General features: G+C 45.9%; 1 protein-coding gene across 5 annotated transcripts in view; it reads right to left on the bottom strand.

The window, feature by feature from the left end:
* Plpp4 (phospholipid phosphatase 4) overlaps nucleotides 1-13,529 on the bottom strand; it is a 138,746-nt gene that overhangs the window by 100,215 nt on the left and 25,002 nt on the right. The gene's annotated exons all lie outside the window — the stretch shown is intronic.

Genomic DNA, 13,529 nt, shown 5'->3' with positions numbered 1-13,529 from the left:
TCGGTGCTTCACACACCCACCTCCATGTCTTGTAGACACACTGTGGCTCGGTGCTTTACACACCCACCTCCATGTCTTGTAGACACACTGTGGCTCGGTGCTTTATACACCTACCTCCATGTCTTTCCTGCAGGATGTGCTGCAGCCCCTCAGAGCATGAGCTAAGACAGACTCCACTGACCTTAGGCTGGTTCTGTTACTTGTTTTGTCAGAACAGTTTTGGTACTGATATAGCCTTCACATAGAACTTTCTCCCCAGGCACATAAACCTCAAACCTCACCAAGAGTTTAGACCCAACAGGAACAAAACCAAACCAGACAGGGAAAAATGAGATGAGCACAGGAAAAAAAGTAGAATAGCTCAGAGCTCAGTGACCAAAGACCAAAAATTAAAACAAAGCAAAACACCTCCACAAATACAACATGTATGCTTAGATTTGGGGATCCCAGGTTTAAAAATATAGACCATGGGATGGGAGAAGGATTGGGGGGGATGACTGGGAGGGGGGAGTGAGTGGGATACAAAGTGAATAAGTAAAAAATAAAATTAAATTTAAAAATTGTAGTCCTGAACCTTGAAGATGAATGGGGAAAACCAAGGATGGGAGACTGCACTGGACATTATTGACAAAGGAAGGGCTGGTGTCCCACAGTGCAGTGAGGACCGGGCATGTGGAAGAACACTCCCTTTGCAGAAGCGCCTGAAGCTTTCAGGGAGCCCAGGAGCATACAGCGGCAGCTACTCATCTGCAGGTGTTCAGAAAAACAAACACTCAGGTGTGAGGTGAACATGACGAATATTGACAACGGCTAACTCTAACTGGAGCACATGGGAATCTTTCTACTCTTCAATTGTTCTGAATTCCTGAAATGTTTCAGAAGAAAACACTGGCCCAAGAAAGTCTAGAAACGATATACCAGAGGCAGAGGGTGAGTAGTGGGCATGGTGACACACATCTGTAATCCCAGTACTCGAGAGGCTGAGACAGGAAGATTTCGAGATTGAGACCAGCCTGGTCTATATATAGTAGGTCTCTGATTGAAAAGAAAAATATAAGTGGGAAGGAGAGCCTGCGGAGAAGATGAGAGATGCTAAGGAAGATGACAGGAGTTTACACCTCTTCTTGCCACTCACTACCCATGTGACTTTGGGCAAGTGGCTGACCCTCTTATCCTCCCTGTAAATGAAAGCAGTGCTCCCACTAATCACAAGAACTAGGTCGGGGAAAAGGCAGAATGGGCTTGGCTCAGTACTGGGCCACTCTGCCCAGCCTATATTCCTTTTCTCTGGGATTTTGTGTCCAGCAGCAACAGCATGTTGCAACTGACTTGTGTTTCACAAAAGCAGCACCACACACTCAGGTGTGCTTGCAGGGGACCAGGCACCATGTATGGAAACCGTAAAAACTGCCCAAGAAGTCCAAGCACTCAGATCAAAGCCATTTGTAAACATTTCCACATAGCATGCTTCCCCTTGGGAGAATACGACAGAAGATGGGAAATGAGTCCTTGACGTACAACCAACCAAACTCCCGGTCTTCGTGAGCTCAGAATGCAAAGGCTGGTACAGGAGGCTCTTCTCATCTGATAACCCTTTTTCCTCCTTCTCTATAAAATGAGCAGGAAACCCACTGCAGGCTAACGGGCGTTTAGCACAGTTGACAGGACCCAGGAAAGGAACTCAGCCACTGTACTAACAATACTAATTGCTGGAAAATTACAAACATCCCACTACTGTTAGTATTAGCAGATACAAGGAGTGCCAGGGGAGGTTAGTTAATTTTGTTAACTGTTTGATCAGCTTTATCTTTGAAGTTGTTACTCATTAAAGTTATGTAGTAAAGTGGTGAAATGGTGCTGTGTCTGGAGTTTGCTATAAAAGATCCCGCATGACGCAGGCAAGAAGGGAACAGAGTAAGTGAATGGGCTCATTGCTGGTAGAGGGTGTGAGAAATTTCCTACAATGTGTTTTTGTTGCTGTTTGTCTAGTTTGGGTTTTCTTCCTTTCTTTCTAATTTTCTTTCTTTCTTTCTTTCTTTCTTTCTTTCTTTCTTTCTTTCCTTCTTTCTTTCTTTTTTTTCTTTTACAAGACAGGAATCATATGTCCAAAGGTGACTTCAAGCATGGTATGTATGAAGGATAGCTTTGAACCTCTGACCCTCCTGTTTCTACCTCCAAGTGCTGGAGTCACAGGATGTGCCATAGACCTGTTCAACAATGTTTCATAGGATGGTTTTGCTCAGACCCACAGAGTTACTACAAAAAGTGTTTATATCTGTCAAAGCAACAGCTTGCTCTTGGGAAGTTATTTAGTTCCAATTGCATTTCAGTATGATATGATAATTCAAAGAGAAATGAAAAAAAAAGGAAAAGAAAAAGCAAAAGGGAGAAAGATGACAGGAATAGAAGACTAGAAGGGAAGACTGGAGCCAGAAAGATGCAGGGCCAAGTATAAAATTAGTTACCCTAAACAACCCAGGTTCTGCCTAGGAAAGTGCTTGCTGTGTAGAGATAGGGACCTGGATTTGACTTCCCGAACCCATACCAAAAAACGCTGAGCATGGTTAACCAAGCTTAAAATCCAGAGGTAGGGAGGCAAAGAGAGGAGAATTCCCAGGGCTCACTGCCTAACCAGTTTAGACAAAATCAGTGAGTTTCAAGAATAGTGAGAGACACCATCTCAACATATAATGTGGAGAACCACTGAAGAAAAGACCTGACATGGACTTCTGACTTTCATATGAACGTTTCTCCCAGGACTTGGTATCTGTGTGGATACCCTGAAGGAGCAGCCAAGCAACCCAGAGAATCTCAAGAAGAAGGAAGACCAAAGTGTGGATACTTCATTCCTTCTTAAAAGGGGGAACAAAATGCCTATGGAAGGAGTTGCAGAGACTAACTATGGAGCAGAGACTGAAGGAAGGACAATCCAGAGATTACTCCACCTGGGAATCCTTCCCATATTAAACTATCAAATCCAGACACTATTGTGGATGCCAGCAAGTGCTGGCTGACAGGAACCTGATATAGCTTTCTCCTGAGAGACTCTGCCAGTGCCTGACAAATACAGAAGTGGATGCTCATAGCCATCCACTGGACTGAGCACAGGGCCCCCAATGAAGGAGCTAGAGAAAGGACCCAAGGAGCTGAAGGGTTTGCGGTCCAAAGGAGGAACAATATGAACTAACCAGTACCCCTAGAGCTCCCAGGGACTAAACCACCAACCAAAGAGTACACATGGTGGGACTCATGTCTCCAGCTGTATACGTAGCAGAGGATGGCTTTGCCAGTCATCATTGGGAGGAGAGGCCCTTGGTCCTGTGAAGGCTCTATGCCCCAGTGTAGGTGAATGCCAGGGCCAGGAAGTGGGAGAGGGTGGGTTGGTGAGCAGGGGGAGGGGGAGAGAATAGGGGGTTTTTCAGAGGGGAAACCAGGAAAGGGGAGAACATTTGAAATGTAAATAAAGAAAAATCTAATAAAAAAAAAAAGAAAAGAAAAGAAGAAACAAGTCCATGACAGCTGTCTCCGTAAAGAAGCAGCCTTTTGCCACGTGAACTTTAGTTGGAGGGTGCTGGCTAGCAGCCTGGATGCAGCCTGCTGCTCTATTGGGTTTAGCCTTCTTAGTATTATAAAAAAATGCAGTTCATGTCCAATATCTAAAATCTGGCAGTTTTTACATCAAAACCTGAACTTCTGGCTTTTGTTAAAGGAGCTGGTCTGGTTACGTTGGATCTTTACCCCTCTACCTCAACAGAAGCAACTGCCCTACTGTGCACTGTCCTGTCCGCTCCACTTGAGTTGGGGACCTGCTCTTATATAGAGTGTGTCTAGAGGCAGGCAGGTGGCTTCTGTGGCAGTTAATCCTGTTTTTCAATCTGACAGGGAAACACCACCATGGAAACACTTCTGGCCCAGTCTCTGAAAGTGTTTCCAGGAAAGTTTATCTGGAGAAGAAAGTCTGACCCTGGATGTGGGCCACACCACTCCAGCCTGGAGTCCCAGATGGAACAGAGAGCACCAGCGCGCATTGTTTTCCACTTCCTGATTGTGAGGGCTGCTCACTCGGCAAGTGCCCTCCCATGTCCCAGGTAAGGAACAGTGGCCCACTGAGCTCCGAGAACCAGGTTTGACAAGCTAGTCAGTTCAGACTCCTCTTTATTCCTCCAGTAAGTGAGATCCAGCAGAGACATTTAGAAGGAAGAAAAGCATAAGGGGAAGCAACGGGAGTCAGGGTCAGATAATCATCTGCTGACTCTGCCAGGCACCCCTGACAGCTTACCTCAGTCTCTCCTCATAAGTAAAAACTGGACAGTTATCTCCATTTTCCAGAGAGAAAAACTGAGGCTCCAAAGAGGCTTGCTGACCTGCCTAGGGCATTAAATTAACAAAAGCAAACTGGGCTTTTAGAAATGTAGCTGAAGAGCAGAAGAGGCAATGCATGGGCTGAATGTAACAGCTTTGAAACCATGGGGGACACAATAGAGTGACCAGAACTCCCAGGCGATATGAGGATGCAGACCCAAACTCGGATAGGTAACTTGCCCTGACTAGCCCAGTGGCTGCCTTGTTTCTGCTTGAAAGTCACCCACCTGTCCATGCTGTTATTCTTGGATGGGTGAAGTGGACATTATAGTACTTAGAAACCCATACACTCACTTGAAATATAACAACATATTAAGGGCAAAGCCTGGGCTCTGAGATCTACCACCTTGGGCTGGACCTTAGCCAAACCATTTGACTCCTGTGTGTCTTGGTTTATTATCTGTAAAAAGAGTTCCAGCAGGTACAACAATCTACCCACAGGAGGCAAGTTGAGTGAGAATGGCTCTTATCTGTCCTTCAGTTACTCTTTCCTTAGTTTGGGGTATGATGATGCTCACCCATGTGCCAATACATAATAAACATGGAGTCACTTCTCGAGCTAGGGTCCCACTCGTAGGGGTCAGCATTGATACCAGGCTCCTTAGGATCCTCCTGTTCTTTGCTCCTCTCTCTGCTCATTTACTCTTCCCCGACTTTACCTCCCTCCTTCCAGGCTTTCATGAATAGCACCAACCCCATGGGCTATCTAGGGACCTTTTATTCCATGCAGGGAATGGTTCCAGGGAACCCTGACTTCCAGGGATGGTTCCTATGCATCTCTAGGTTCCCTATTCACAGGGGATGAAGTAGAAACTTAAGGGTTCTTTGGAAAGTCAGTTGTGTTGGATGGTGTTTGCTGGGGCAAACATGTGAAGGAGTGTTTTCCTGAAGTGGACACAAGTGAAAGGATGGTTTGCTAAAGCAAACCCAGGAAAGGAATATTTCACTGAAGCAGACACAGGTGAAAGGCAAGAGGATGCTCTACTAAAGCAAGCACCTGGACGGATACATGATGAAAGATTCTTTGCTCAGTACACACAAGTATCAGTCCACCTTACATTGTGTAATTGAGCTCCATTTGTTGTGACTCCAGAGAGAAACACACCAAAGGACTTCTGGTATAGGCTGCCTCTTTCTTCTGCTTCTGCAGACTCTGGCTGATTGGCAGAGTGATATTAGCTGATACTGACTCGCTTGGAGTTTTGCTAAGACAGACTCACATTAAGGCAAGACATGGTGAGTCAAGACCCGTGGAGAACACATGATATTTGGAGGGAGTATAAATAGGACTCGACGGACTATGAGAGGGACTTGCTTATAGAGCTAGCTGGGCAACACTTCTTGGTCTCACATCTTCGCTGATCTTCACTTTGCTAAGAGACACACAGCAGAGACCTTCTTCAATTCCTGTTGGTCCTGGTCCCTCCTGATTTGGCTGAGGGCTGGCTGGTCCTGCTAAGTGCTATCACCCCTGCTGCTATTCCAACACTACTGAACTGGACTGGTGGCTAGTGGATCATGCTCCCGCTATTGAACTGCTGGTTTCCTGACAACGCAGGTAGGATGTGCTCCAAAGAACAACTGCTAAACAGGTCCACTTCCCCTGTAACCTTTCTTTTCCAATAACTCTGGTGGGTGGTAGGCTTGAAGGGAGGTTAAGGAATTAAAAAAAATCATTAAAAGTAGCCTTTGAAAAATTAAAGCTTCCAAGGAGGTCCTCTAGGAATCTCAAAGTTCCCAATGTCCTCTTGGATTGCATCGGCAACTGTCTTTGGGTCTGTAGTCGTGGACCCAAAGGTTTCCTATTAGACTTGCAAAATGAGTCCCAAACAGGAACATGGTACTCCTACCAGAACTAGGAGCAGGGTGCCACAGTTCCGTCCCTGGGTTGGCTGCCAGTTAGTAAACCCAGTGTGAAACACCAGAGGGGCATCTAACATACTACAAGCCAAGTCCATGGAGGAGCCACCTTCTTGTCTGGACAGGTAATTACCTTGCTGTAAGCACCGTGGCATCACTCCCTCACTTACCTGGAGGAAGTACAAGGCTCAGAAGCAGCATCTGTGCTCTCACCATTTCCCACTTGTTGCCAGACCTACTGGACTTAGGAGAGATTTCCCCAGAATCTGCAGTCCTTATTGGAAGGTCTTAATTGGCTTCTAAGATTTTTGTACAGCATTGAGAATTTAGGTAATCAAGTTTGGGGAAAGAGTGTAATCAAGCTGATTTATCCACAATTACCTCCCCCTATTATCTCCTTGTTACCCCATTCTGCAATTACTTGCATGGAAAATTTTTATGTAATGGAGACAGTGAAGGAGAAGCCTGCAGATACTTTGTGAGTCCTACAGTGATCCAGGACTCAGCTCTGTCAGTGAGCCTGGACCCCTTGTGGGAAACATCTCAGGCAGGCTGCCTTCCAGGCAGGTAGGGAATGTAACTCATAAATGTTTTTGTGAACCTTCTTAAAAAGCTATCAAGTTTCTCGGACCTGCCTTACTTGGGAACCCACAGTAACCTGGCCTCAAGTGAGGACATTCTCCCTGTCTAATCAGGATAAACATCCTGACCTCCCCAGTGTTATCCCCAAGTTGTTTGCTAACAACTCTGAGACCTGAGGGGCTATCTTCCTTCCTATACTAATAAGGTATCAAAACAATATTATTTGTAACAGTTTTGATCTAAATATCACACAGTATTCTGGATACTTCAAATCCATATGCCTTTTCAGTCTCTCAACTGCTATGAACTGGAGATTAATATTAATATTAATATTTATAAAATATCCATTTTACGGATAGTCAAATGGAGGTCCTCAGACTCCAGAGCCCGAGCCCCTAATAGCAAATGGGCTCCACTATTAAGAAGAAGGCGGAGACAGACTGAGAGGGAAAGTGGGTTCAAGTTTTATATCTCTTAAAGGAGCATTTTGGAAGAAGCAAGAAAACTTTAAGATGACAGAAATGGAAAGAAAACTACTTCCTGATGGGACTGACCTCCTACAGCACTGCTGACAATAACCTGTCAGCTCTGTGGTGAACATGAGTGACCCAGAAGAATTGGCTTTGGTGTCAACCTGGGCACTAGGTGTGCGGTGACAGCAGCTTTTGTAAACCTCAGTGTCTCCATAAAAGGGGAGAGCTGTTTGGGTGGTCTGTGCACTGCACCATTTGATGAGTTCCAGGGATGGACAACAGCAGAGCGGGACGCCTGGAGTAGCTGGCTGCTATTCAGACTCCCCCTCCCCCTGCCATACCCTGGACCAATTAACCCAGGGTTCCCAATTCAGGACAGCTAGGGTGGCACACCCTGCCAAGGAGCCTCCTTACAGAGCCTCCTGTAACCAAAGAGACCAATGAGGCATGCCTCTTTAGTCTCTTAACTTTCTTTGTCTTCCTTTATTGGAATTTTCTCTTTGACTTGATCTCTGCCTCATTTATTTCCGTTCTCAATGCACCAGTAACAATGGATCTCTTACCTTTCAAAGAAGAAATATATAGTACCCAGCATCAGAAATCATGTGTGTGTGTGTGTGTGTGTTGAGTTCTGCCTATGAATCTTTCTGCATAGTGGCTGCTCCCCTTCTGAGGGAGGTCCCATCTGTTGTGAGCTCTGCCAGCAGACAGCATTTAGCCTGATATAGAAGTATGTCCTTCCATCTTAGTGAACATTACACAGCAAGACTAGAAAGGGAGACAAAGGGCCTTCTCTCTCCCTCTATCAGAGGCTCAACTTCTGAACAGATGCAGAGTTCAGCAAACATCTATTGGACCTGAAGGTCATGCCAGGCACTGAGATCCAGAAGAACCTCCAGTCTAAGGAGAAGGCACAGACTTCAAAAGGACAGGATAAGTATGCTGCTGCGACCATAAAGAGTCCCCACAGTCTTGGTTTCAATAAGACTAGAAGTGGGAAATATAATGCAGGTCTTGCCAAGCCAAAAGCAGCACCATAACAAACTGAGGTTCCTTTCTAGATCTAAGGGATGGTCTGCTTCCTGTCCCATCCCAGTGTCTAGGATCCATCTGCTGGGACAGCGGTCCTTGCCTCCAAGGACTTGATAGTGAGAATTGGAAGCATAGGGGATGGATAGGTCCAGGACCTGAGTTCTCCCGTCCAGTCACTAGAAACTGTCACTGTTCTCAGACTCCAGCCACACAGCCTCCTAGAGTTCTATCTTGCGTGTCCGGTTCCTCTGTCAGGAATTTTCCCTTATTGCTCCTCCCACCTGGAATGTACCTGGAATGCTTTCCCCACCACCGGATCCCTGTCCAGTTTGCACTTCACTTCCTCAGTGCTCCAGAAAAACAGTATTGATCTGCCAGGTTTGCTTTGATATCCTGTATTAAATTGGCACACTCCTTGCCCATACCAGCCCTCCCTCTTCCCCTCACTTCCAATGTCTCTGACCGTGTGCTGACATTCACTGCACTGTGGGTTAACTGTGCACGTCTGTGTAAATGCCTTTCTCACAAGGTTAGAAGAGGACCTCTGTGAGGGCAAGCCTGTCATCCTCTGTGTTCTCTGAGGACCAGCTAGGTCTGTGTGAATGGCTCATATCACTCTGATGTTTAACAAAGAAAACTCACACATACTCGTGGGGATATCTCAAAAAATGCTCTGCAATCATTTCTGGTTAGGGAAGAAAACTAGGAAATATGAATTGTGTGCACATATGAGTATACACATATGTATTTATACACCTACACACTCATGCGCACCAGAATCTCCATAATGGCTGGAAACAGTGACAAAAACTCTAAGAATCCTTCCACATAGGCATGTGGCCCAGAGAACTTTTTGACTTGAGTCTCTCCTTTCTCTCTGATCCAAAATCTTACAGTTAGGGAAAGTTTGGTAGGCAACATACACTACACAGAGATGGTGAGTCACTCAAAATCCCCACATAATCAGGATGAACACAAATGTCTGATCCTCTTGTCTGATCTGCCTTCGAGGTACTAGGATTGGAGGTACATGCTACCATGCCTCTTTATGTGGTGCTGGGGATTAAACCTAGGACTTTGTGTGTGCTAAGCAAGCACTGTGCTGATTGAGCTGCTACATCCTTGGCTGGACAAGGGAGTTCTAACAAGCATGAAACCCACTGAAATTCCCCAAAGAAGCCATCTTTTGTCAAGAAGGTGCCTATGAGAAGTACCTTATGAAACTGGAAACTAGCTGCATTTCAGGTCAGGGAGGTTGTGTTTGGACTGTGACCACATCACCAGCAAGTGGTGGCAATGACTCAAACCAGGTCATCTAACTTCTGATTGGGGAATCCCTTCCATTGTCATCCTTCCTCAAGAAGTATGCCCACTATCAGCTTGACTGGTGCTGTTTTAAGGTATGACAGTGAAGATGTCAGCTGTTGACACAAAAACCTGAATAGAGGGAGCAGACAAGAACTCCACCAACAGACACAAAAGTCTACAGAGGCCATGAACTAAAAGGTCTCTCCACCCAGACTCTGAAGAGCTGCTAAGGCAGAGAGCAGATCGCAGCCTTAGAGAACCTTCCTGAGGAACAGCTCCCTCATAGGCTTTGCAGAGGCCTCAGTGTCCTCTGCCTCGCTGAGATAGTACGAGTTCCAAGCCTAGCGGAAGAGAGGCTATAAGAACTGGAGGAGCTCTGGAGAGACAGTGATGGGTGCATGCGCACTTCTCTTCTTACTGTTTCTCAGCCCCACACTTCTGCTTTCAGAGCCCTCTCCCGACTTCCACACTGGAGGTTGGCAGGTGGTGGTTCACAGATACTCCGATTATTCTAAAGCCCTTTCATTCAAGAAACAATGGGTCCCTTCTCCCTGATGTCTGCTGAGCTGCCCAGAAACCCTTCAGAGGAGTTCACACAACCTCTTCAGCACCCTGCCCACAGCCCTCCCCTCATGTCTGTTGCCATTCTGACCACACTCCCATCATTGCTCCCAGATCTAAGAAGAGTCACGGCACCAAACAACTTGTCCCCTGTGCCAGTCCCGACATCTCTACTCAGAGTAGAACACCTGATAAGGCAGATCCAGTCCCTGTCCTCCAAGAGCCCTGTGTCCGAAGGGCAAAACAGACCACTAAGCCCTGGCCACAGAGTATGACAAGCCTGAGGTAGGGAGAGAGGACTGCCCAGACACTTGGAAGGACAACAAAGAGAATCTGTGGAGCAGGTCAGAGAAAGCTAGGAAGGAAGAGGGCAGCTGTGACTGGAGCCCTTACAGGTTGAGGGCGGATGAAAGAAAGGGATGGGATGGGAGAAGGGGGCTGCCCTGCAGTAAAAGGGGAGACAGGAACAGCTCAGGGCAGTGGAGCAGCTGTTGATCACATTTAGGGCCTAATTAATTTAACATTAACATCTGGAAAGACCTCAGACTTTCCTAAGTTCCCAAACTGCGGGAGCTTCTTCCATGGCAGAGAGGTACTGGTAGCTCTGCCCAAGCATGCTCCACACTTCAAGTGTAATCCTGTCAGAATTTATCATGTTAGTCAGAGGCCGATCACTCCTGTCAGGAGTTTTAGGAATCTTGATTTTATTATCTGACATATTAGTCTTCCACCCCGGTTTTTGTGTCATTTATAAATGTGATAAACCTGCCTTTGAGTTACTGACAAAATCCTTACATAGAAGAGACCAGATTCAGAGCCCTCAGGCCCAACTCTGGGCAGTGACCCCAGCTGTGCCCAGGTGCAGAGCCACAGCTGGCACTTCCTGACCCATCGGTAAGAACTGGATCTACAAGACTGTGACCTTTGTACTTCAGAGCCAACACACAAAGAACCTCGAATCTTCTCTCACCTGGGACCCACCTACCCAGACCATCCCACTATGACAGTAGGATGCAATCTACCAAGTTCCTAGGCACACACAAGACTCAGGCACTAAGCATTGGAGAGTTGCTCACATACCCAGGCTAGCCCTGAGCTCCTTAAACACTTCCCACAAGCAACAACCCACCCCCTCTCATTGATAAATCCTCATGGGATACAAGGTAAACAGGTATATAAAGTTAGTATGCAAATCAGACATTCACTGGTGGTAAACCTCATAAAGAAATTTCTTTGAAAAAAAAATCTTTGTTAGACATTATTTTTTACCTGATTAAAGATTAAGACAAATTTTCACATTAATAAGATGGAAGTTCTTATCTGTCTTATGCAATACAATCCAAAGATACAATAATTTAATTCTTGTGTGCTGAGAAATAATGGAGGGCAAATATTAAAAGCTTTTGTCTTCTGTAATTAAACCATTTTGCTCTGTATAGCTGAAAGTTTGGTACATACAGTGAAAACACTGCAGTAGCTGTGTGTTCAGAACCAAGGCTGTGGTAAAGCTATGCAATGCAACCTGGGAAAACAAGGCCCAACCCCTTCAATTTATTAGGTATTTGGTTTTTGGATTCCTGATTGGTTTATGGAGCCTTTGCACACCTTTTCCTGGGTTAAGTTTTCCATTGCCTCCGTATTCACTTACTTAGCCCATGAGGGGTTGTGACCCTCCAGATAAGAGGCTTTGTACTGGCCTAGCTGTTCCTCCTTAGCACACAGCTTTAACTAGGGACTATCTCCTCTCAAGGCCTCGGCAGATTATCAGCTGCCAGTCAGAAGTGGAGGCATGACCTGCTTTATACACTTGCTGTCTCAGCCTTTCAAAAAAGGGAAAAGATTTTAAGCCAGTGGTTCTCAACCTTCCTAATGCTGTGACCCTTTAATACAGTTCCTCATGTTGTGGCGACCCCCCCAACCAGAAAATTATTTTTGTTGCTACTTCATAATTTTGCTACTGTTATGAATAATAGTGTAACAATCTGATATGCAGGATATCTGACATGTGGCCCCTGAGAAGGGGTCATTTGGCAACCTCCACCTACCCCCCCATGGGGGTCATAACCCATAGGTTGAGAACAATGGTTATAAGCTATAAGAAACTATAGTAATTACATCTTTGGATAGTCTCTGGGAAAGGACCTCACACCTCCATTATATAACTAGCTGAGGGTTGTTCATTTCCATTCTGTGGCCAGTCACAGATTACATTTTGATTGACATCCTTCTTTAGAACCTGAACTTGTGAACCTGTGTTCTTGTGCATGTTAGGCAATCATGCCATTAGCGACATACATCGTAGGGCTTGGTCTTGAGAGGATCTCACGATGCTGCTCAAACTGGCTTTGACTCTCCTAAGTTATTCAAGCCAGCACTGAACTCACAACCATCTTGCTTCTACCCCAAGAGTGCCAGGCTATAGGCATGTGCCACTATGCCTCAGTATTAATGGCTTTTTAGGGCATAATAATAATGAGTGTCTCTGATGATGCAAATAGATATTCATTCTCTTCACACCAGAAGAGTAAGGTGTTCTGGAACATCTAAGGTGGGAGGGGGTGCAGGGCACCAGTGACGCCAGCAAGAAGGATCCCTGCACCCACAGAGTGTGCCACCTACTGAGCAAAGGCACAGTAAACAAGGATACCAATTAGAGGCAGGTGGTGTCATCTCAGATCACAGGCATGAAAAAAGAGTTCAGGAGGTGGCTCACTAGGTACACAGACTTAAGAATCCAAGTTTTGAACCCTCAGGAAGAAGTCAGGCACAGTAGCCCGAGTCCATAACCCTAGTGTTCCTAGGATGAAATTGGAGGTGGAGATATGGGAATTTCTAGAAGCCTGTGGGCCATTCTAGCCTGGTGTGAACAGTGGCAAACAACCAGGAGACACCATCTCAAGCAAGGCAGAAGGTGAAGACAGACATCCAAGGCTGTCCTCTGACCATCTCAAGCATGTTGCAGCAGACACACACACACACACACACACACACTTAAAAATAAAAGAACAATGCCATGGAGAGACACACAGGCATGGAACATTGCATAGGCTATTCTATGAAAGGGTGCCCACAAGGGGCAGAGGGCAGATGGGAGAACCAGTCAGATCAGATGGAGATAAAGAGGCATGGATTGGTCTTTCTGAAGGACAATTTGGCAGGAGTAGAAGGGACCTTTTCCACAGAAGTTCCTCTTCAAGGAACTGAGTGAAGGGGGACAAGATGTTCGCAGTGATGGTGGACCAGGATGTCCGTCATCATGGTCTCTACATCCTGGGAAAACCAGAGATAGCCTCCAGCACCAGTGAGCTAGCTGGGTTCAGGGTTTTTTGGTTTGGTTTGTTTTTTTTTTTT

This window comes from Mastomys coucha, unplaced genomic scaffold (assembly GCF_008632895.1).
Source record: "Mastomys coucha isolate ucsf_1 unplaced genomic scaffold, UCSF_Mcou_1 pScaffold21, whole genome shotgun sequence".
In the NCBI taxonomy this organism is placed as follows: Eukaryota; Metazoa; Chordata; class Mammalia; order Rodentia; family Muridae; genus Mastomys; species Mastomys coucha.
This window is presented reverse-complemented; position numbering and strand designations above follow the sequence as displayed.